The sequence below is a fragment of the Tamandua tetradactyla genome, chromosome 21 (assembly GCF_023851605.1).
Source record: "Tamandua tetradactyla isolate mTamTet1 chromosome 21, mTamTet1.pri, whole genome shotgun sequence".
NCBI lineage: Eukaryota > Metazoa > Chordata > Mammalia > Pilosa > Myrmecophagidae > Tamandua > Tamandua tetradactyla.
In genome coordinates, this window is record NC_135347.1 from 18249917 (window position 1) to 18272598 (window position 22682).

The following is a 22682-nucleotide window of genomic DNA, read 5'->3' on the forward strand; positions in this document are numbered from 1 at the left end:
AGCAAGTCTCAATACATTTAAAAACAGTAAAATCCTTTTTTTAAATTTTTGCAATGAGTTTGGCACCAGAACACGATGCTATGAAAACCATCACTGTATCTTAAGTCAAAATGGGACAGGAAAAGTCTCATATCAATATTGTCGTTATTGGACACATAGATTTGGCAAGTCCACCACATGACTGGCCATCGGTGGTGGAATCGACAAAAGAACCATTGAAAAATTTGAGAAGGAGATTGCTGAGATGGGAAAAGGGTCCTTCAAGTATGCCTGGGTCTTGGATAAACTAAAAGTTGAACATGAGCCACTTTTCACCATGAGCCATGGTGAAAAGTGTCACCATTGATATCTCTCTGTGGACATATGGAATTGGCAAGTATTATATGACCATCATTGATGCCCCATGACACAGAGACTTTATTAAAAACATGATTACAGGCAAATGTCAGGCTGCCTATGCTGTCCTGATTGTTGTTGCTAGTGTTGGTGAATCTGAAGCTGGTATATCCAAGTATGGGCAGAGACAAGAGCATGCCCTTCTGGCTTACATACTGTGTGTGAAACAACTAATAGTTGGTGTTAACAAAATGGACTTCACCAAACCATTTTACAGTCAGAAGAGATATGAGTAAATCGTTAAGGAAGTCAGCACCTACATTACGAAAATTGGCTACAACTCTGACAGTAGCATTTGTGCCAGTTTTTGGTGGGAATGGGGACAACATGCTGGAACCAAGCACTAATATGCCTTAGTTCAAGGGATGGAAAGTCACATGTAAGGACAACAATGCCAGTGGAGCCATGCTGCTTGAAGCCCTAGATTGCATCCTGCCACCTACTTGTCCAACCGACAAACTCCTGCGTCTGCCTCTTCAGGATATCTACAAAATTGGTGGTATTGGTACTATGCCTGCCTGGACCAAGTGGAGACTGGTTTTCTCAAACAAGGCATGGTGGTCACCCTTTCTCCAGAAAACGTTAAAACTGAAGTCAAGTCTGTTGAAATACACCATGAAGCTTTGAGCGAAGCTCTTCCTAGGGACAATGTGGGCTTCCATGTCAAGAATGTGTCTGTAAAAAATGTTCATGATGGCAGCGTGGGTGGTGACAGCAAAAATGACCCACCAGTAGAAGCAGCTAGCTTCACTGCTCAGGTGATTATTTTGAACCATCCAGGCCAAATCAAAGCAGGCTATGTACCTGTGATGGATTGTCACAGCTCACATTGCTTGCATGTTTGCCAAGCTGAAGGAGAAGATTTATCACCATTCTGGCAAGAAGTTGGAAGATGGCCCCAGATTCCTGAAATCTGGTGATGCTGCTATCATTGATATGGTTCCTGGTGAGCCCAACTGTGTTGAGATTTCTCTCAGTATCCTCCTCTGGGTCATTTTGCTAGTCATGATATGAGACAGACAGTTGCTGTGATGTCATCAAAACAGAGGGAAAGAAGGCTGCTGGAGCTGGCAAGGTCATTAAGTCTGCCCTGAAGCTCAGAAAGCTAAGTGTATATTACTCATAACACCTGCCACCCCAGTCTTAATCAGTGGTAGAACAGTCTCAGACCTGTTTCTCTCAGCTGGCCATTTAAGCTTAATAGTAAAAGATTGGTTAATGATAACAATGCATTGTAAAAACTTCAGAAGGAAAGGAATGTTTTGTGGACCATTTGTTTTTGTGTGGCAGTTTTAAGTTATTAGTTTTTAAAATCAGTACTTTTTAAATGGAAACAATGACCAAAAATCTGTAACAGAATTTTGAGACCCATTAAAACAAAGTTTAATGAGAAGCCTGTGTCTTCTTTGAAGGTCAGCCTTGAATTGCTTAGGCAAAAGACTCAACCTATTTCTGGTGTTCCATCTGCTGAAATTTGATAGTTCAGGGTAAAGTTTTGTTAGGGCAGAAATTAAGGTTTTATTTTCACCTCTAAAAGGAGGGATCATGGCTTAAGCTGTTTTAAGAACTTGCTAAAATGCAGTGGTTTGTCAGTTGCAACTTTGGTTTTATATGGAAAAGCAGAGGGCAATTTGTAATTAAGTTGTTCCTTAGGGCAACTTCTGTAATAAAGGTCATGTGTTGCATATAGAAAAAAAAAGATTGAAATCATACAAAACACTTTCTTGCATCATAAGGGAATGAATTTGGGACTCAAAAACAGGGAGAGGGCTAGAAAATTCACAGATACATGGAGGCTAAACAACACTCTCTTAAACAACCAGTGGGTCAAGGAAGAAATTTCAAAGGAAATCAGTAAATATGTAAAGGTAAATGAAAATGAAAGCACAACATATCAAAATTTATGGGATGCAGCAGAGGCAGTGCTAAGAGGGAAATTTATTGCCTTCAATGCCTATATCAAAAAAGAAAAAAGAGCAAAAATCAAGGAATTAACTATTAACTTGGAAGAACTAGAGAAAGAACAGAAAACTAACCCCAACGCAAACAAGATGACAGAAATAATGAAGATTAGAGCACAAATAAATGAAACTGAGAATATTAAAACAATTGAGAAAATCAACAAAACCAGAAGTTGATTCTTTGAGAAAATCAATAAAATTGATGGATCCTTAGCTAGGCTGACAAAAAGAAAAAGAGAGAGGATGCAAATAAATAAAATCAGAAATGGAAGAGGAGACATAGCCACTGACCCTGCAGAAATAAAGGTGGTCATGAGAAATACTATGAGCAACTATATGCTAATTAATAAACTAGACAATGTAGATGAAATAGATGACTTTCTAGTAAGGTGTGAAAAACCAACATTGATTTGGGAGGACATAGATGACCTCAACAAACCAATCACAAGTAAAGAGTCTGAATTAGTCATCAAGAAGCTCCAAAAAAAAAAAAAAAAAAAAAGTCCAGGACCAGATGCTTCACATTTGAATTCTACCAAGCATTTAAGAAATAAGTAGTACCAATCCTGCTCAAACGCCTCAAAAAATTGAAGAAGAGGGAAGGCTTCCTAACTCATTCTATGAAGCCAACATCACCCTCACACCAAAGCCAGGCAAGACACTACAAGAAAAGAAAATGACAGACCAATCTCTCTCATGAATATAGGTGCAAAAAATCCTCAACAAAATTCTTGCAAATTAAATTCAGTAGCACATTAAAAGAATTATTCACCATGACCAAATGGGATTTATGCCATGTATGCAAGGATGGTACAACATAAGAAAGTTAATTAATGTAATACACCATACAAACAAATCAAAGCAGAAAAAACACTTGATCATCTTGATTGATGTAGAAAAGGCATTTGACAAAATTCACTATTCTTTCTTTATGAAAACATGTCAAAGGATAGGAACAGAAGGGAACTTCCTCAACATAATAAAGAGAATATATGAAAAATCCACAGCTAACATCATCTTCAATAAAGAAAGACTGAAAGCGTTCTCCCTAAGATCAGGAACAAGACACGGATGTCCACTGTCACCATTGTTATTTAACATTGTGTGGGAAGTTTTAGTCAGAGCAAAACTTTGGCTAACAAGAAAAAGAATAAAAGGCATCTAAATTGGAAGGGAAGAAGTAAAACTCTCATGGTTGCAGATTATATGACAATATATGTTGAAAATCCTGAGAAATCCACAGCAAAGATACTAGAGTTAATAAATGAGTACAACGGAAGTGGCAGGGTATAAGATCAACACCCAAAAATCAGTAGTGCTTCTATACACTAGTAATGAGCAATCTGAGGAGGAAATCAAGAAAAAATACCACTTACAATTGCAACCAAAAGAATCAAATATTTAAGAATAAGTTTAAGTAAGGATACAAAAGACCTATATGCAGAAAACTACAAGAAATTGCAAAAAAGAAATCATGGAAGACCTAAATCAATGGATTGGGAGACTAAATATAGTTAAAATGTCAATTCTATCCAAATTGATTTGTAGATTCAATGCAATATGAATTAAATCCCAAAAAACTTAGTTTACAGAAATAGAAAAACGAATAATCAAATTTATTTGGAAGGGCAGGGTGCCCCAAATGGCTAAAAAATATCTTGAGACAGAAAAATGAAATGGGAGGTCTCATACTACCTGACTTTAAAGCATATTATGAAGCTACAGAGGTCAAAACAGCATGGTGCTGGCATAAGCATAGCTATACTGACCAATGGAATCGAATAGTGTTCAAGTATGGACCCTCTCATCTATGGACCATTGATCTTCTATAAGGCAGTCAAGTCAACTCACCTGGGACAGAGCAGCCTCTGCAATAAATGATGCTTAGAGAATTGGATATCCACATGCAAAAGAATGAAAGAGGATTCATATCTCACACCTTAATAAAAATTTAACTCAAAATGAATCAAAGATTTAAGCATTAGAGCTAAAACCATAGAACTTTTAAAAGAAAATATAGGGAAATATCTTATAAAGCTTGTACTAGGAGGCAATTTCTTAGATCTTACACCCAAAGCAGGAGCATTGAAGAAAGAAATAGATAATTGAGAACTCCTCAAAATTAAATATTTTTGTGCATCAAAAAATTTTGTCAAGAAAGTAAAAAGCAGCCTATGCAATGGGAGACAATATTTGGAAACCACATATCAGATAAGGGTTTAGAATCCAGAATATATAAAGAGATTCTTCAACTCAACAACAAAAAGACAAACAACCCAATTTAAAAATAGGCAGAAGACATGAACAGATACTTCTCATAAGAGGAAATACAAATAGCTAAAAGGCACATGAAAAGATTTTCAACTTCACTGGTTATTAGTGAAATGCAAATCAAAATCACAATGAGATATCATTTCACACCTACCAGATTGACTATTATTTTTAAAAAAAAAGCAGAAAACAACAAGTACTAGAGAGAATGTGGAGAAATAAACACATTTCTCCACTTTTGGTGTGAATGTAACATGGTACAACCATTGGGGGAGGCAGTTTGGTGTTTCCTTGGGAAGCTAAGTATAGAATTGCCATATGATCCAGCAACCCCATTTCTAGGTATCAATTCAGAAGACATGAGGGCCAGGGCACAAGCAGATATTTGTGCACCAATATTTATAGCAGCATTATTTACAATTGCCAAGAGATGGAAATGGCCCAAATGTCCATCAACATATGAGTGGCTAAACAAGCTGTGGTGTATACATACGATGGAATATCATGCAGCTGTAAGACAGAATAAAGTCACGAAACATGTAACAACGTGGGTGGACCTTGAGGACCTTATGCTGAGTGAAATTAGCCAGAAGCAAAAGGACAAATACTGTATGGCCTAACTGATATGAACTAACATTAATAAGTGAACTTGGAGAATTGAAGTTAAGAACACAGGTTATCAGGAAATAGAAATAGGGTAGAGATTGGGCAATTGGTGCTGAAGGAATACAGATTGTGCAACAGGATGACTGTAAAAATTCAGAAATGGACAGCACATTACTACCTGATGTAGCACAATAATATAACTATGGTGAATGAAGATGAATGTGCATATGATAGAGGGAGAAGGGTTGGGGTGGGGGGAGCACATATGAAATCAGAAGGAAAGATAGAGGATAAAAACTGAGATGGTATAATTTAGGAATACCTAGAGTATACAGTGATGGTGACTAAATATACGAAATTTAAAAATGTTTTCTCATGAGGAAGAACAAAAGAATGTCAGTATTGCAGGGTTTTGAAAATGGATGGTATATGGGAAAAAGTACAATTAATGTAAGCTAAGGCATATAGTCAACACTAACATTGTAATATGCTTTCACTGAATGTAATGAAGGCATTATGCAAAACCTAAATGCCAGCAGGCAGGGGAGATTAGGAAAGTGGTATGAATTCTTTGTGGAAGAAAAGGAAATGTCTTCAGATAGTGTATGGTGTTGAAGGCGTATCTATACACGTTGCTGGATTGTATGATGTGTGAGTAAAACTATTTAAAAATTAACAGAGAGAAAAAGTGCTAGAGAAAATGTGGAGAAAGAGATGTACTAATCACTATTGGTAGGGAAATGAGAGGTGCAACCACTTGGAGGGCAGTGTGGTGGTTCCATAGGAGGCTAGTGGTAGGTTTGCCATATGATCTTGAAATCCCATTGCTCAGTATACACCGGGAGGAAATGAGTGTGGGGACACGAGTGGACATTTGCACCCTAGTGTTCCTGGAAGCATTGTCCGTGATCCACAATGAACAGTGGTGGCCTAAGTGGTACAACAACTGAGCAATGGAAGGGAGAACTATGGTGTATATGTACAATGGACTAGTAAGCCTCCATAGGAAAGAATGAAGATGAATAAACCTTAAGAGCTGTATGTTGAATGAAATGTCAGGAACAAAAATCCAAATATTATCATGCCTCAGTCCTGTGGACTTATAAAAATTCGGTGAACTGAGCATGGGTTATCATATTGGGGCTTTTGTAAAGGCTCTTAGATTGCAAGCTCTTACCACAGTCACATATATTCAGGAAGTGTAACTGTTAATTCTAAATTCTGAGATACTGAGCTGTTTGTATATAACATGGTCTTTCCCAGAAACTTCAGGTATTTATGTGAGACCTGAGAGCTCTGAAGCTATAAAAGTCAACAGTACCCAATACAGAAACTGTTTGAAAAGTTGAAAAATAATCAGACATCAAGTAGAGATATGAATGAAGCTGATCTGGATAGGACTAGGGTAGGGTAAAGGATGATATTGTCCACATGTTAAAACTTCAACTTCTGTGTGAGACCAAAGGGAGAGATGTTTATTTGATGCAAAATTTATATTTTGCGTTGTGCATTTCCTGAACACCATAAGTACATGGAATCTTGAATAGGACATGAGATGTTGTTGGTTTGTTCAGGTTATGTGATGCCCAATAAATCCCAGAGAGATTTGGACAGTGAATAAAGAAGTATTTGCAAAGTCCCCTTGGGGCAATGGGGAGAAAGGGGGAAATATTCAACTTCCCCATTTGGAGAATTTCTGATATTCTCCAAATAGGCTGGGCCCTTAATCTTGGAGTGCACCCCGTGAAACTTATTCTTGCAAATGATAGGCTAAGCCTATTTCAAATTAAGCCTAAGAGTCACCCCCAGAGAATCTCTTTTGTTGCTCAGATGTGACCTCTCTCTCTAAATCAACATGGCAAGTGAACTCACTGCCCTCCAACAGCCCCCCTCCCACACACACACACACAATGTGGGACATGAGTGCCAGGGGTGTAAATCTTCTTGGCAATGTGGGACAGAAATCCAAGGATGAGCTGGGAACTGGCACCAAGGGGTTGAGAAAACCTTCTTAACCAAAAGAGGGAAGAGAGAAGTGAGAAAAATAAGGAGTCAGTGACAGAGATTTCAAACAGATTTGAGAGGCTATCCTGGAGGCAATTCTTACGCATTATATAGATATCTGTTTTTAGCTTATGTTTTATTGGAGTGGTTAGAGGAAAGTGCCTGAAACTGTAGAGCTGTGTATTCCAGTAGACTTGTTTTTTGAAGATGATTGTATAATGGTATGGTTTTTACAATGTGACTGTGTGATTGTGAAAACGTTGTGTCTGATGCTCTTTTTTTTCTAGGGTATGGACAGATAAGTAAAAAATATGGATAAAAAATAAACAAATAGTAGGGGGGACAAAGGTTAAAATAAGTTGGGTAGATGGAACTACTAAGGGTCAATTAGAGAGAGGGGTATGGGGTCAGGTATGTACGAGTTTTCTTTCTTTCTCTGGGGTGATGTAAATGTTCAAAAAACTGATATGGTGATGAATACACAACTATGTGATGATATTGTGAGCCACTGACTGTACACCATGTATGAAATGTTTGTATGTTAAGTTTTATCAATAAAATATTTTTTTAAAGAAAAGGTAACTAGGAAACTTTTGTAGAGGATGGACACGTTTATCTTGATTCTGGTAATGATTTCATAGGCATATACATACGTCAAAGCTGATCAAATTATACCCTTAAAAATATGTAGATTAATGTATTTCAATTATACCATGATAGAGTTGAAAAAAATTCAAATATGAAAACATTTGGCTTGGCAATTTTTCACCTTTATATTCTACCTCATGAATTCCAGAATCAATTTGTCAAGCTCCATGAAAAATCTGTTGGGATATCTCTTGGGCAAAATTGATTTCACCCCTAACAATCACTTTCACTCTCTTATTTTATTGAATCACATTGCTGATAATGTTAAGGTTACCAATGACAATTTGAGTTGAATACTGGAGCCACAAACTTTCCCAATGCATACGTTCCACAATGTCCAGAACATATGAAGTAATCTTGGGAAGACTTTTAACCTTCTGAGGAAATGAAAATTACAAAGCAATAAGACAAAAATTTACACAATGCAACTAGGTTGCCTCAGGGAGTTAGTGTGTCTTCTCTGTTTCATGTCTCAAGGGAGCAGTCTGCATATAGGTTTTAAGTGGAGATATTATGAACAGCTACATTGTTGGTAAGTCCTATACCTTGGGAGTATTTCCTTCTGATACTGTAGGACAATGAAGCTCATGAGTTCACCTGGAGCCTGAAAAAAGCCCCTATACAAAACCAACAGTATTCCTGAAAACCCCAAAGAATACCCTGGGCTCTATCTAAGACTCTATAAAGGTTTTACCTATTAAATTTACTTTTTCAGAAACTTAAAACCTCCAGATGACTCCTATGCCAGAGAAGCCTTGAAACCCTGAGATACCAGTCTCTCCAAGAATGTCATCAGTTTCATTCTTTTGCCCCATAATGTTGACAACCCTTTTCAGCATGAAGAAGGTAGAATGGTCAGTGCTTGATCTCCCTGAATATTGAGAGAATGATTAAAGGAGAGGGAGGAGTTGTAACTGTGAAGTTAGGATTTAACAAAGGATTATGACTACTGAAGCATTATATGGATATTTCTTTGTAGGTTCTTGTGCATTAGAATAGGCAGAGGAAATACCTGAAAATTTTCAACTGTAATACAGTGGTCTTGATCTTTGATAATGATAATGTAACTATATTACCTTCATCTTGGGACTGTGTAATTGTAAAAACCTAGTGACTGACACCCCCTTTATCCAGCGTATGGGTTGATAAGTAGTACAATAAATACATGCATGAAAAAAGTAGGCCAGGAATATGGGGGAAATTCCTACATAATCTATGGACAATAGTTAATAGTGCTACTTTAATAACCTTTCATCAATTGTAGCAAATGTAATTACCATTAAAAAAAATAGTAGAACTACAAAAAAAGTGCTATCACCAATTGTAACAAATTTTCCTCACCAATGCAAGTGTTAGTGGTGTGGGGATGTATAGGAATTCTTTACTTTATGCAAGATTGCTCTGTAAACCTAAAACTTCTCTAATAAAAATTCAAAACAAAAAACCAAACCAAAGCAAAACAAAAATCAGCTGACAGGTAAAAACTCTAAAAAAAAAAAGCCTCTATTTTTTAAAAAAGAAATACTAGGTGATGTTTTATTTTTCAACACTCACTTACTTTAATGCTTTACTTATTGTGTATTTTTTGAAAAATTTCTGAGTTTTCTCTGCTTTACTCATAAAAACATTATTTTTAAAATTAATTTAGAATTATCAGATGCCCAGATAATCTATTTTTAGCTCTGTTTTATAGCAGAACCAAAAGTTTCATATAAACAAGTGTAAATGAAATTAAATACTCAAAATGTAACAATCTAATTTGAAACACAGATTCTCAAAGTTATGAATATGTCCCAAAGGTGGCAGAATATGATTGGCTCTCTAAGGATTTCCATTTGTACTACAATGTATGCAGAGGAATCAATGCCTTCTTAGCCTAGTAGCTAAGGACTTGTTTTATGTTAGAACATTGTGGATAAATTACAATTGTATTGTAAATTTACCAGTCACATTGATAAGCTGATAATTCCATACACTACAGAACTTTCTGACCTCTCCAAATAGAGATTTCATGGACATTATTCATAGAAATAGGGATGCAGAATTTAGTGATATAGATTAGCATGTAAGAATAAATATTTGGAGTGATAAATAAGTTAGCTAGTATTTATTAAGCTATTACCTAGAGTGAGGTTCTATGCTAAAATCTTCAAATAATAACAATAGCTAACATTGATAGAGTGCATATTTTATGCCAGAGATTATGCTAAACACTTTACATACAGTTTGCCTGTTAATCCTTATAATTATTAAAATGGATTTTATAGATGGAGAAATTGAGGCAAAAAGTGATTTTTCTCCAGTCACACAGTCAAATAGCTAGTCAAATAGTGAAATCTAGAGGATTTAGTTCTTTAGCACCTTGTTTTCTCTTTGGTGTGTTTGAGGCCCGCCTTTTTATTACTGAAAGATGAACCAACTTCCCTCTCCTCCCTCCTCTCACTGATAGCCTTGATCGTTCAGGCCACAGAATTTTGAAGTGCAAAGAATAGTACCTGAGATCTAACAAGTGACTAACAAGATACAACACAGTTCTTTAAACTTCAAATAGAATTAGTCCAAATTTCATAACAAGATTTCCCTTAACCTCTTCTGGGTATCCCAGAAGCAAGGATGTATCATTTCTACTGGCATAAGAAAACTATCCCAAAGTGTAGTGGTTTTAGAAAAATACCCATTTACTATTTCTCATAATTTCTTTGAGTCAGGAATTCAGTTAGGACATAGCAGCCAAGGCCATATCTAGGTTTTCAGCTGGAGAACTTAAACACTAGGAACTAGAATCATCAGGAAGTTTATTCACCCATATTTCTGATGGTTGATGCTGACTGAGTGCATCAGAATACACATATGTGGCCTTTCCAAGTTGCCTGGGCTTCCTTACATCATGGCGGCACAGTTCTAAGGGCAGACATTCTGGAACAAAGTGAGAGCCAGGTAGAACCACATTGCCTTTTTGACGTTTACTCAGAAGTCACACAATATCACTTTCATCACTTTCTATTGGTCTGAACAGTTACACAGACCCACCAGATTCCACCTGAGGGAAGAGATTCCACTTCTTGATGCAGGTGGGTAAACTCATCTTGTAAGATAAGCATGTGGGATAGGACATGCATTGGTGTGGCCCTCTGAAAAGTAACAGCTGCTACAGAAAGTGATAGTGAGGATTTAAAAAAAATCCAAATCACTGATGACTCTTAGCCCCTGCTTTTCCTAAACTAATTCCATTAATGAATTGTCTCTTCTTCACGTTCTTTCCCTATTCTCTACTACGTAAAACAAGACTTGAAGCCCTGCATCCCTCTATGCTTTACACACAAAAGGCAATACATACTCCAAACATACTAACAAATAAAAACCAGTCATTAAAGTCTTTTTCAGGGTAGCAGACTTGACTGAATTTTGCAGCAGTGTTGGGATTTACATTATAGTCAAACACATAAAATAGAATATTGGAAATCCTAAATTTGAAAAGCCTATTAGATGCTTTCCTATGTTCCAGTAGTTTCCTATTTCTCTGTTTGTTTTTTTTAATCTGCCTTCTTTCTCCCAGGAGCAAACAGCTTATTAGCTTCACTGAATCTTCATATACCGTGCTGTACTCTTAGACTACTTTCATATATCCAACAGCTTATTCTGTTAAGCAATTCTCCCTCCTCTACCTCTCTCTGCAAAGGAAAGGGACAGTGAATGATTTATTCTTCTGGTGATATGAATTATGCCATATTCCCATCCCAATCTCCTCCAAGAAAAAGGCTGAAGTTGCAACATTCAGTTGTGATTTTAAATATTTTTCCCTCTGCACTGTACTAGTGTGCAATGGGGTAGAGCCAGCAGTATCCACTTAAGTTTTCCATCTCTGATTTCCAAAATATGCAGGTAAAATGTGCTGGCTTCAGGCTTTATGGAATATGCCTAAGAACAATGTTTCTGAGGCAAAATACACCATTCAATCAAGAGAATGCCCTCACGTCCTCCTTTATGTCTAAACCAAATAGGCAAACCCATGCTTCTGTCCTCTCTCCTATTGAACATTACTAGATCTTGTTGCAACGCCTATCCTCAAATCCTATGACCTTTTAGAAATAGATTGACCCAGGAGATGTCCTTATGGAAACATATAAATGTGATAGACATATTCTCTGAACAGTCCCTAAACAGCTAGATTCTGCAAAAATATTGCTTACCACGAGGCACCTATAACATAATTTCTAATTATTTTTTCCACCAGTCATGTTCTCTCTAATCCCCTGACCTCCTTCTGAGCAAGCCTTGGGGAACCCTCCCCCCACCTTCCAGTTCCCACTGTCCTGCTGAATGGGAGTGCACCATGTGATTCCACACGTGTCTTCAGCTGAATGGATTATGGTGAACAACTAGCTCAAGCCAATAAAATCAGATAGTTTTTCCTAGGACAGTGAAATTAGGACTAACGGACAGTAGTTGCAGTAGTTGAGTGAAGCAGAGGAAACCTCTCTGCAGAAGCAGGACAAAACAGATGTCAAGAGATTTGACCTGGATTCAAACCATTTGGCTTCGGAGAGCTGGAGAAAGAAATTCAGTTTCCACAAACTATCCAGTTCTTACTTCCAGGGCTGGTTGTTGTATCCCATCAATGTAACCATAAACTTATCTTATTGCTTCAGCTATTTTGCAAGTGAACAGAGACCCTTCTATACAGGATATGAGAAAGAAAATGTAAAGATCTTTTAAATTTATTTTCATCATAATTAATTTACTTACCTATCATTTTCTGGGCAAATATGTTGTCGATAGAAAAAAATTACACTTTAAACAGTTTCAGTAAAGTATGATTGATATTCCTCTATGATATTCTAGGGCCATTAAGAGAATAAAACATACTTTAGGATTGAATGAAATGTTATCATTTTGAACTTCTCATCCTAGGAAACCAAAGAACTTTCTCAAGAAATGGTATACTGTTGAAATATCTCTGAAGGTTTTTGCATATGTTAATCCCTGAATAGTGAACTTTAGTTAAGGGGGCTTCATACTAGCTCTTTACAGTGATGCCAAAGAAGATGTTACTCATCAATTTTCTCAAAAATCTCTGTTTGTTCTTTAGGGTGAGTGTCACAGCAAAAAAAGAAAAAATACTTACAAAGCACTTTTGAGAACGTGTGCTCATTTCAAAAATGGACTCAAGTGCATTAGTAAGGTAAGAAATGTGATGGATTCTGGAAAAAACCTAATCATAATCAAATAAATAAGCATTTAACTATGTAAATCTGCATGTTTAATTATTTACATGAGGAATTCATACCACTGACTAATATAGTGCAAATTCAAGAACAGTGCATAGTTCAGAGGAAATAGGCTCCACACTCACTATTAAGCAAGTTACTTAAACTCCTTAAGCCTCTGTTTCCTCATTTGTAAAAGGGGAATAATAACACTACTTACTTCATTGGATATTGTGAGGATTAAACAATATAATGCACATAAAACATGTGGCACATGCGTTGATAGACATGGTAGTAATTGCTGGAGTATTAGTTGTTGTTATCTTTATTATTACAAATGTAGCTGGAAATTCCAATGCAATTTTGCTGACATATGAAAAGCCTGATGCTGCTAGCTGGAGACTGGCAAGAAACTGGTCTCTCTGGTCACTCCTGCTTCTGATTTTTGTGTATGTGTGTGCTAAATTTGTCCATACTAAATCCTATGGTTTCTGCCATCAGAATTCAGATTGCTTTAGTTTGCTTTAGGTTACTTTACTCATGGATAACACAGAGCAGCTTCTCTGATATTTTGCTGACATTTTAACCTTTAAAATTGCCAACAAGGGCAGGCCATTGTGGCTCCACAGGCAGAATTCTCACCTGCCATGCTGGATACCTGGGTTTGATTCCCAGTGCTTACCCATGCAAAAAAAAAAAATTACAACAAAACTACCAACAGAACACAGAGGTGAGGAAGACATTGTCTATATTTTAGGACCACACCTACTCTTTGAGACCAACGGAAGAAAGGTTTATTTTGTCCAGAATCTAAATTTTCTGTAGCACATAATCTAACTCAACCTGTCTGGATAGCTCATTTGAACAAGAGAAGCGCAGGGGGCCCAGAATAAAAATGAGGGCTTTTAACCCTGTATAGCTTAATGTAATGCCTGGATACATCCTAGAACGTATTAAGCAGATAATCAAAAAGTATTGGCAGAGATCCAAGATGGCGTCTTAGTAAGGTACATGCATTTTAGTTCCTCCGACTCCAAATCAACTAATAGGTGAACAGAAACAGTACAAAACAGCTCCCGGGGCTACAGCAGGGAATGGACACACAGCGTAACCAAGTCTGGGCTGGCTAGTCTGACTGCGAAACTCGGCTGCGGTGAGTGAGATCCCCGAGCGGCGGGCGATTTCCCGAGCAGCCGCAGCTGTGGCGGTCCGAGCTAATCCCTCCCTCCTTCCGGGGCTGGCTGAGAGACTCGGAGAGACAAGCTTCCCAGCCAAGGCGGCCGGCGCCACACTTTTGCGGGCGGCTGCGAGTCTCGGCTTCGAGTCCGCGACTACAAGTCTCGGATCAGAGGGCTATCCAAAGTCTGGGCTGGCAAGTCTGATTGCGAGACTTGGCTGCGGCGAGACCCCCGAGCGGCCGCAGCTGCGGCGGTCCGAGCTAATCCCTCCCTCCTTCCGGGGCTGGCTGAGAGACTCGGAGAGACAAGCTTCCCAGCCAAGGCAGCCGGCGCCACACTTTTGCGGGCGGCTTCGAGTCCGCGACCACAAGTCTCGGATCAGAGGGCTATCCAAAGTCTGGGCTGGCAAGTCTGATTGCGAGACTTGGCTGCGGCGAGACCCCCGAGCGGCCGCAGCTGTGGCGGTCCGAGCTAATCCCTCCCTCCTTCCCGGGCCGGCTGAGAGTATCGGAGAAGTAAGTTCCCCAAGCCGAGGCAGGCGGCGCCCTTCTTTTGCGGGCGGCTTCGAGTCTCGGCTTTAAGTCCGCGGCTACGAGTCCCGGATCAGAGGGCTATCCAAAGTCTGGGCTGGCTAGACTGACTGCGAGACTCGGCTGCAGTGAGACCCCCAAGCGGCGTGCGATTTCCCGATCAGCGGCAGCTGTGGTGGTCCGAGCTACTCCCCCCCCCCTTTCCGGGCCGGCTGAGAGTATTGGAGAAGCAAGTTTCCCAAGCCGAGGCAGGTGGCACCCCTCTTTTGCGGGCGGCTTCGAGTCTCTGCTTCGAGTCCGCGGATACAAGTCTCAGATAGGAGGGCTATCCAAGCCGCGGAAGCCCCCCCCCCACGGAAGGCTTCCTGGTCCGGGGGGGAATCCCCCAGGTCTGCTGTGGCCCACAACCAGCCACAGGGTCCCCTCAAGCCGCGGCAGCTGATGCCCCCACCACGCACGGCCCCTGAACCAACGGAGAGATTTGGATCCGAAATCCCCAGGCCACGGAGATCGGTGACTGGGGGAGACCCATTCCAAACACTTGAGACAAACGTGTGCCACGTGCGACACGTACTGGGCAAGATAAGAAAAACAGATCCCAGAGATTTCACAGAAAAATCTTACAACCTTGCTGGGTCCAACACCCAGAGAAATCTGAATAAATGCCCAGACGCCAGCAGCAGAAGATAACTGTCCACACTCAAAAGATTGAGAATATGGCTCAGTCAAAGGAACAAACCAATAGCTCAAATGAGACACAAGAGCTGAGACAACTAATGCTGAATATACGAACAGAAATGGAAAACCTCTTCAAAAATGAAATCGATAAATTGAGGGAGGACATGAAGAGGACATGGGCTGAACATAAAGAAGAAATAGAAAAACTGAAAAAACAAATAGCAGAACTTATGGAAGTGAAGGATAAAGTAGCAAACATAGAAAAAATAATGGATAGTTACAATGATAGATTTAAAGAGACAGAAGATAGAATTAGTGATTTGGAGGATGGAACATCTGAATTCCAAAAAGAAACAGAAACTATAGGGAAAAGAATGGAGAAATTTGAACAGGGTATCAGGGAACTCAAGAAATACTAAAGGGAGCACTAGAGTCAGATACAAAAAGACAGAAGAGAGAGATATGGAAAAGAGTGTAGAAAGAAGGAAAATTAGATATGATATATATAATACAAAAGGCAAAATGTTAGAGGAAAATATTATCCAAACAGTAATAACACTAAATGTCAATGGACTGAATTCCCCAATCAAAAGACATAGATTGGCAGAATGGATTAAAAAACAGGATCCTTCTATATGCTGTCTACAGGAAACACATCTTAGACCCAAAGATAAACATAGGTTGAAAGTGAAAGGTTGGGAAAAGATATTTCATGCAAATAACAACCAGAAAAGAGCAGGAGTGGCTATACTAATATCCAACAAAGTAGACTTCAAATGTAAAGCAGTTAAAAGAGACAAAGAAGGACACTCTATACTAATAAAAGGAACAATTAAACAAGAAGACATAACAATCATAAATATTTATGCACCGAACCAGAATGCCCCAAAATACGTGAGGAATACACTGCAAACACTGAAAAGGGAAATAGACTCATATACTATAATAGTTGGAGACTTCAACTCACCACTCTCATCAAGGGACAGAACATCTAGACAGAAGATCAACAAAGAAATAGAGAATCTGAATATTACTATAAATGAACTAGACTTAATAGACATTTATAGGACATTACATCCCACAACAGCAGGATACACCTTTTTCTCAAGTGCTCATGGATCATTCTCAAAAATAGACCATATGCTGGGTCACAAAGCAAGTCTTAACAAATTTAAAAAGATTGAAATCTTACACAACACTTTCTCGGACCATAAAGGAATGATGTTGGAAATCAATAATAGGCAGAGTGCCAGAAAATTCACAAATACGTGGAGGCTCAACAACACACTCCTAAACAACGAGTGGGTCAAAGAAGAAATTGCTAGAGAAATTAGCAAATACCTCGAGGCGAATGAAAATGAAAACACAACATATCAAAACTTATGGGACGCAGCAAAGGCAGTGCTAAGAGGGAAATTTATTGCTCTAAATGCCTATATCAGAAAAGAAGAAAAGGCAAAAATTCAGGAATTAACTATCCATTTGGAAGAACTGGAGAAAGAACAGCAAGCTAACCCCAAAGCAAGCAAAAGGAAAGAAATAACAAAGATTAGAGCAGAAATAAATGAAATTGAAAACATGAAAACAATAGAGAAAATCAATAAGGCCAGAAGTTGGTTCTATGAGAAAATCAATAAGATTGATGGGCCCTTAGCAAGATTGACAAAAAGAAGAAGAGAGAGGATGCAAATAAATAAGATCAGAAATGGAAGAGGAGACATAACTACTGACCTCACAGAAATAAAGGAGGTAATAACAGGATACTATGAACAACTTTACGCTAATAAATACAACAATTTAGAGGAAATGGACGGGTTCCTGGAAAGACATGAACAACCAACTTTGACTCAAGAAGAGATAGATGATCTCAACAAACCAATCACAAGTAAAGAAATCGAAGCAGTCATTCAAAAGCTTCCTAAAAAGAAAAGTCCAGGACCAGACGGCTTCACATGTGAATTCTATCAAACATTCCAGAAAGAATTAGTACCAACTCTCCTCAAACTCTTCAAAAAAATCGAAGTGGAGGGAAAACTACCTAACTCATTCTATGAAGCCAACATTACCCTCATACCAAAACCAGGCAAAGATACTACAAGAAAAGAAAACTACAGGCCGATCTCTCTAATGAATATTGATGCAAAAATCCTCAATAAAATTCTAGCAAATCGTATTCAACAACACATTAAAAGAATTATACATCATGACCAAGTAGGATTCATCCCAGGTATGCAAGGATGGTTCAACATAAGAAAATCAATTAATGTAATACACCATATCAACAAATTAAAGCAGAAAAATCACATGATCATCTCAATTGATGCAGAGAAGGCATTTGACAAGATTCAACATCCTTTCCTGTTGAAAACACTTCAAAGGATAGGAATACAAGGGAACTTCCTTAAAATGATAGAGGGAATATATGAAAAACCCACAGCTAATATCATCCTTAATGGGGAAAAATTGAAAACGTTCCCCCTAAGATCAGGAACAAGACAAGGATGTCCACTATCACCACTATTATTCAACATTGTGTTGGAGGTTCTAGCCAGAGCAATTAGACAAGAAAAAGAAATACAAGGCATCTCAATTGGAAAGGAAGAAGTAAAACTATCACTGTTTGCAGACGATATGATACTATACGTCGAAAACCTGGAAAAATCCACAACAAAACTACTAGAGCTAATAAATGAGTACAGCAAAGTAGCAGGTTACAAGATCAACATTCAAAAATCTGTAGCATTTCTATACACTAGCAATGAACAAGCGGAGGGGGAAATCAAGAAACGAATCCCATTTACAATTGCAACTAAAAGAATAAAATACCTAGGAATAAATTTAACTAAAGAGACAAAAGACCTATACAAAGAAAACTACAAAAAACTGCTAAAAGAAATCACAGAAGACCTAAATAGATGGAAGGGCATACCGTGTTCATGGATTGGAAGACTAAATATAGTTAAGATGTCAATCCTACCTAAATTGATTTACAGATTCAATGCAATACCAATCAAAATCCCAACAACTTATTTTTCAGAAATAGAAAAACCAATAAGCAAATTTATCTGGAAGGGCAGGGTGCCCCGAATTGCTAAAAACATCTTGAGGAAAAAAAACGAAGCTGGAGATCTTGCGCTGCCAGATTTTAAGGCATATTATGAAGCCACAGTGGTCAAAACAGCATGGTATTGGCATAAAGATAGATATATCGACCAATGGAATCGAATAGAGTGCTCAGATATAGATCCTCTCATCTATGGTCATTTGATCTTTGATAAGGGAGTCAAGCCAACTCACTTGGGACAGAACAGTCTCTTCAATAAATGGTGCCTAGAGAACTGGATATCCATATGCAAAAGAATGAAAGAAGACCCATATCTCACACCCTATACAAAAGTTAACTCAAAATGGATCAAAGTTCTAAACATTAGGTCTAAGACCATAGAACAGTTAGAGGAAAATGTAAGGAGATATCTTATGAATCTTACAATTGGAGGCGGTTTTATGGACCTTACACCTAAAGCAAGAGCACTGAAGAAGGAAATAAATAAATGGGAACTCCTCAAAATTAAACACTTTTCTGCATTAAATAACTTCATCAAGAAAGTAGAAAGACAGCCTACACAATGGGAATCAATATTTGGAAACGACATATCAGATAAAGGCCTAGTATCCAGAATTTATAATGAGATTGTTCAACTCAACAACAAAAAGATAGCCAACCCAATTACAAAATGGGAAAAAGACTTGAATAGACACCTCTCAGAGGAGGAAATACAAATGGCCAAAAGACACATGAAGAGATGCTCAATGTCCCTGGCCATTAGAGAAATGCAAATCAAAACCACAATGAGATATCATCTCACACCCACCAGAATGGCCATTATCAACAAAACAGAAAATGACAAGTGCTGGAGAGGATACGGAGAAAGAGGCACACTTATCCACTGTTGGTGGGAATGTCAAATGGTGCAACCACTGTGGAAAGCAGTTTGGCGGTTCCTCAAAAAGCTGAATATAGAATTGCCATACGATCCAGCAATACCATTGCTGGGAATCTACTCAAAGGAATTAAGGGCAAAAACTCAAACAGACATTTGCACACCAATGTTTATAGCAGCGTTATTTACAATTGCAAAGAGATGGAAACAGCCAAAATGTCCATCAACAGACGAGTGGCTAAACAAACTGTGGTATATACATACGATGGAATATTATGCAGCTTTAAGACAGGATAAACTTATGAAGCATGTAATAACATGGATGGACCTAGAAAACATTATGCTGAGTGAGTCTAGCCAAAAGCTAAAAGACAAATATTGTATGGTCCCAATGATGTGAATCGACACTCGAGAATAAACTTGGAATATGTCATTGGTAACAGAGTTCAGCAGGAGTTAGAAACAGGGTAAGATAATGGGTAATCGGAGCTGATGGAATACAGACGGTGCAATAGGACTAGATACAAAAACTCAAAAATGGACAGTACAATAATACCTAATTGTAAAGTAATCATGTTAAAATACTGAACGAAGCTGCATCCGAGCTATAGGTTTTTGTTTTGTTTTGTTTTGTTTGTTTTGTTCTTATTATTATTACTTTTATTTTTTTTCTCTATATTAACATTCTATATCTTTTTCTGTTATACTGCTAGTTCTTCTAAACCGATGCAAATGTACTAAGAAAAGATGATCATGCATCTATGTGATGATGTTAAGAAATACTGATTGCATATGTAGAATGGTATGATGTCTAAAAAAAAAAAAAAATGGTCAGCACAATACTGCCTAATTGTAATGTAATTATCTTGGAATGCTGAATGAAGCTGCATCTGATCTATAGTTTTTTTTGTTTGTTTTGTTTTTTTTTTTCTCTTATATATTTTTGTACTTTTTATTTTTATTTGTGTTTTCTCTCTGTGTTATCACTTTATTTCTTTTTCTGTTGTAGTACTATTTCTTTCTCTAAATCGATGCATATGTACTGAGAAATGATGACCATACACCTATGTGATGATATTAAGAATTACTGATTGCATATGTAGAATGGATTGATTTCTATTGTTGTGTTAGTTAATTTTTTAATTAATAAAAAAAATTTAAAAAAAAAAGTATTGGCAAAGGCCCTTGAGGAATGGGAGAAAAAATATGGAACTATTAAACTTTAGCAACAGGAAACCTCTGATACTGTGTCAAACATTAGGGACACCCAAATCAATAGGCCAAGCCCTTGATCTTGAGGCTTGCTCTTGTGAAGCTGATGTATGTAGCACAGAAGCTTAGCCTACTCATACTCATAGGTATGCCTAAGAGTCACTTCTGGAGGACCTCTGTCGTTGTTCAGATGTGGCCTCACTCTCTCTAAGCCCAACTCTGCAAGTAAAATCATACCCCTCCCCCATACGTGGGACATGACATCCAGGGGTGAAAGTCTCCCAGGCTGCGTGGGAGAGGACTGCCAAGAATGAGTCCGGCCTGGCACTGTGGGATCAACAATTCCATCCTGACCAAAAGGGGGAAAAGAAGCGTAATTAATAAAGTATCATTGGCAGAGAGAGTTCAAATAGAGTCAAGATGCTACTCTGGAGGTCACTCTTACTCAAGCTTCAGTTAGACATCGCTACTTATCATAACCTGTCAAACCCCAACCAAAACCATTCCAGCCAATCCTAAAGACACTAGGGTAATACATAAGATTCTACAAAGGTTCCAGGCACTAGGGTAACTTTCCAGAAACCTACAACCTCCAGATGGGTCCCTGGAACAGATAAGTCCTGAAGCCTAGAGACCCCAGCCTCTCCAGGATATCAACTAGTTCCATCTCCCTGTCACATATTATCAACAGACCCTTTCAACACAAAAAAGTTAGAATGACCATAGTCCAAATACCCCTAAAGAGTGGGACAGAAAGAGCAAAGGTGATGGTAGAGTTATACAGAGAAGGTAGGATTTAAAAAACAAGTATGATTGCTGAATCTTTAAATTGATTTTTCTTTTGGTCTACAGTATCTTAGAGCAACTAGAAGTAAAACCCTAAAATTGTGGAATTGTAACCCATACCAAACTCTGAAATCTGTTCTACAGCTAATTGTTGTGCTGTGCTGTGAAATTTATTGCTTATTTGTATATATGTTATTTTTCACACATACACAAAAGAAAACAAAGTCTACTGTGATGAACATCATTATAGAAGCATTATTCTGCCTACATCACCCTTTTAAAAAAATATTGAAGGGCCTATCTAGGAGTGTGGTCGATTGTGATGCTAAAAAATATTTAGTCCTTTTAGCCTCCTATGTTCTGGAGCAGCTACAAGAAACAATCTGAGATGATGTTATGGTAACCCATGACGAACTTTGGGATCTGTCCTGTAAATACTTGTTGAAAGGTGCTTTGAAAACTAATGCTTTTTTCTTTCTTTGCTTTGTGTATATGTTGTATTATAAAATAAAAAAGTTAAACAAAACAAAACAAAGCGATCCAACTCCTGGGCCTGCCTTACCCTATTTATCTCAAGCTCAACCCATTTCATGTGAGCCATCATACAGACGATTAGATGACTATCAGTTTGATGGGTAAAAGCAACTCGATCTGCTAGTAGAATATTAGTGGAATCTTGCCATTCTTCAACTATGCCCCTGACAAATTTCCCTTTTCTCCCTCATGCCTTCAATTCCTAGCATTTTGTCTGTCTTAAACCATGTCCCTTGCTCTCACATTTTTCTTCCTTTGAACACCCAGTTATATAAGCAGCATTGTGGATATAAACATGAAGCTTAAAACTATTTTTTACAACGCACAAGTCTACATGTCATGGTTGATGTGTAACTCTTCAGAAGCAGAATTGTATTTACTCCAAAGCTTTCAATATGCCGTACAACCCCCCTAACCCATTTAGAGAGAAAGGCATTTGTTTACATGCTCAAAATTCAAATTGGGCAATAGATTGTACATTAGAAAATGAGTGACCCAGTTTCCCTCTCCAGAGACAATCACTGTGCGTTTAATAACACAAAAGGCAGCATACATAAACATTATCAGCCAGGATTCCTTGATGCCCTAAGGCTCCATTGTATTATATTAATGTTTTTCCTGTGCATTAAGAATGGTATTGATTATGTACCATCACTGGGAGAATTGAGAAAATAGTCAAAATGATTTTCAGATGAGGAACTCCGGGTGAGAAACTTAATACTATATCTTG

The 22682-nt window shown here is 38.0% G+C and overlaps 1 pseudogene; it reads left to right on the top strand.

The window, feature by feature from the left end:
• The first annotated feature begins 950 nt into the window (after positions 1–950).
• Positions 951–22682, top strand: part of LOC143665163 (vacuolar protein sorting-associated protein 29 pseudogene) — a 50947-nt pseudogene continuing 29215 nt past the window's right edge.